This window comes from Sitophilus oryzae, unplaced genomic scaffold (assembly GCF_002938485.1).
Source record: "Sitophilus oryzae breed Bouriz unplaced genomic scaffold, Soryzae_2.0 scaffold_578_pilon_pilon, whole genome shotgun sequence".
Taxonomy (NCBI): domain Eukaryota; kingdom Metazoa; phylum Arthropoda; class Insecta; order Coleoptera; family Curculionidae; genus Sitophilus; species Sitophilus oryzae.
The window spans coordinates 3,005,417-3,009,032 of record NW_022147171.1 but is presented as its reverse complement, the minus strand read 5'-3'; the positions used below and the strand labels follow the sequence as shown (position 1 = coordinate 3,009,032).

General features: G+C 32.2%; 1 pseudogene; it reads left to right on the top strand.

Moving 5' to 3' along the window:
- The first annotated feature begins 2,475 nt into the window (after positions 1 to 2,475).
- LOC115887604 lies at positions 2,476 to 3,413 on the top strand (annotated as a pseudogene).
- The last annotated feature ends 203 nt before the right edge of the window (positions 3,414 to 3,616 follow it).

Sequence of the window (3,616 nt, the reverse complement as noted above, 5' to 3'; positions counted from 1 at the left end):
CTGGAAATCCTAAGAAATCGAAATATGACTTCATCAAGTCCCTGGCACGGTAGCTTGTTGAGGATCACATGGAAAGAAGATGCTGGCTACAGTACAAATTCCAAGGCAATTAAGGCGAAACATAGCCTCCATTTTGGGAAAGGATGTTCCTCAACAGTACAATAATGTCTAAGCGAAAAGAGTTAGATGTTCCAAATGTTCTCGCTCATTGGACAATAAAACCAAGATAGCTTGCGTTAGCTGCAAGGCTCCTATATGCCACATGTGTGAAGAACATATTTGTAGAGATTGTGTCTAAATAAGTGTTGCAGTTTTCAAAAAAATGTTTTATTTGTTTAATTTTTTTTACTAGTTTGTTAGAATGGATATCTTAGTTCACATTTTTAACAAAAAGAAATTTTTGAAACTGTTTTTTTTTTAATTAGAAGCTAGGTTACAAGCTATGTGAAAATTAGCTAGTTTTTTTTGCTTCTTTTTAATTTTTTGTTTCTTAGGTGAAGTTTTATCATCTTAAAATAAATACCTATGTTAAAGCTATGTTGTTTTCTTAATCTGATTAATTTTTACTAGTTTTTCTTACAAAAAAAATTGGGGTCAGTATGACCCCACCTCACCAGATACATAATAGAAAATGGACCTCACCAGTTACGGGTTAATATTTACCCTCAAACCCCCCTAACCTAACAATTTGGTGCACTAACCCTGGTGCACCTAACCTAACAATTTGTATTGAAAGTCGCTGAAGCCGGTCGCGATCCTGTTTTAAGTTTAGTATTTTTTGTCACGATAATACAAAAATTTTATGTTTGCTGTGTTTACAATAATAATTAGGTAAGTATTAAGGTAAAATGCATGTTAATTTACGGTATACTTACACTTTTTTTATAATGACAAATTCATGATATAAATTTCAATTACTTTATGCAGGAATACGAAGAGTATAGATTTTTTTAAGCATTAAAACTAATTTCACGCTTTTTTAAGAACTGAAAAACTTATTTGTTTGTACTTTTTTCATACTTTTTAAGATAAAACTATTAAATGTATTTGTTCGCGTCATAATGCGGTGAACAGCAAATTTTATTTGAATGCGTGTGGTATCATTGATGACGCGAACGAAATCATTTTAATTAATAGTTTTATCTTACTTATTTTAACAATCTTTGCGTTGTAAGGGTATGTATTTTTAAAGGACAAACAATTAATTTCATCATTTAAAAAATATATATTTTTTTTTCTACAGACTGGATGTTTTTTCTAATTTTTATTTTAAATTTTTGACTTGGTTTTAGAATAATGGCCGCGGGCTTAAGCAGCCGAAGTAAATTGTTGGTTACGCTGGCTCTAAACAAAAAATTAAAACAAGATATAGACAAATCCAAATTGGCAAATAAAAAGCAAAATATTAAAAACAAACAAGATGATCCTGAGTATTGTTTAGAAAGTGAATACGACTCTTCTTCTGAAAGTTCTTCTGGATGCTCTTCTGAAGTCCCTGAATTGGATACTAGTCATGTAACAGCCAATTCTGAAGTTTTAACGGATACTGGAAACGAAACTGGTTTCCATTCTTGACTGTGTTGAAAAAAACTATAATATGTTCTTTACCAAAAAAGGAAATCCTCGTAAGCGACAAAGATTTGATACACCTGCAAGTGAACGAAAAAAATAAAAAAAAAACAACCGAATCAGCGCAACATAAGGTAAAAGGTACGTGCAATTCTAATACCTGTAAACGCAAGTGCTCAAAATTTATTGATGAAGCTCGTCAAGAGGATATTAATAGGCAATACTGGAACCTCAGTAGTAAAGCAGAGCAATCTTTATTTGTTAATGGTTGCGTGCAACAAATAAGTAAAGGAAGATCCACGACTGGTAATGGACCTAATTCTCGCCGTCAGAATACGTACAAATATTTTCTGAAAAATTCCGAAGGAACAGATATACATGTTTGCAAAGTTGTTTTTCTTTTAACATTTGGGTTCACGAAAAATGATCGTTTTCTAAAAAACCTTAGATCCAATAAGAAAACTAGATTAACTCCTTCAGTCAGGAAAAGAGGACATCGCCCTGCACTAAATAAAATTGATAAGAATCCTATAATAGATCATATTAAATCATTTCAACCAAACATATCTCATTATAGAAGGGGGCACGCTCCAAAACGTTTGTATCTGCCTTCCGAGATAAACATAACTATGATGTATAAGGATTTTAAATCAAAAAATCCACATTTTACAGGAAGTTATGAGTTATACAGAAAAGAAGTGTCTTCGTTGAATATTTCGTTTGCTCAGTTAGGATGTGAAGAATGTTTACCTGCACAGCATATAAACTGCATAAAAAAGAGGAAAATCATGAGGATCCATGCATTTACTTAGATTGTGACCAATGCTGCAAATATCTTCACCATGAAGCCAAATACCCCGCAGCCCGAAAAGAATATGCAAAAGATGGGGAAAAATTAGAAGTTGAAAGCGAATTAACAGTATCGGCCGATTTAGAGAAGGTAATTATGCTACCAAGAGCAGAGATGTTCAAGAAGTAATTTTCGTACCACGGATCACAGTTTTCAACGAAAGTTTAGTGCCTGTCGGTAAGGGAAAAAAAATAAAACCACTAGCAGTCTTGTGGCACGAAGGAATTGCTAAACGCAGCAAAGAAGATATTATTTCCGCTTATTATGCTTTCTTTTTAAAAAATCGAGACAAGGAAAATGTTACAATTTGGATGGATAATTGCTCGGCTCAGAACAAAAACTGGGCTCTTTTTTCTTTTTTTTTTCTTTTTTTGTTCACATTGTTAATAGCAAAGAAGTTAGTTTAAAAAGTCTAACAATTAAATATTTCGAGCCGGGTCACTCATTTATGTCGGCAGACCACTTTCATCACCAGGTGGAACTGTCGATGAAAAAACACAAAACAGTGTGGGATTTTGACGACTTTGTTGCCTGTGTTTCGTCAGCCAATGGAGGCAAAACTGATGTTATTCAAATGTCCGTCAAAAACTTTTTTAACTGGAAAGATTTTTCATCAAAATTTAAGCTCAAAAAAGAGCAATTTTATTTCAAAAATTTAGTCATCGCAACTTTTAACAGAGACGAGAATGTATTTCAATATAAAACTAATTTTGAAGAAGAACAATTCAAAGTTTTGAATTTTCTTAATAATAAGGTAAGATAGTGTTTTTTTTTGTTTACACATCCTAAGTAATTTTAATTTTTTTAGGCAGTAAAAACTGGGATCCCCATGCCAGAACCTAGAGATAGGAATCGTGGGGTAGATTTAACTCGAAAAGACACTTTAGTTTCTACCCTTGCTCCAATTATTCCTAAAACTCGTCTTAAATTTTGGCAGGAACTGGATGTTTATCGTGATCCACCTAATGACGGTGACGATGAGAGCGCTGCATAAAAATTGTGTTTGGAACTGTTTGTAGTTTTTAATAATGTGTTTAAAATTTGTTTTTAAACTGTTGTATATCATTTTATACTGTTTGTCGTTTTCAATAATGTGTTAAAAATTTATTTTGTTTTAAATCGTTTTATACGGTTTTAAAGTTTTCAAAATGAAAATAAATACTTATTATTTGTAAAAGTTTAAGGTGCGTCTTTGTC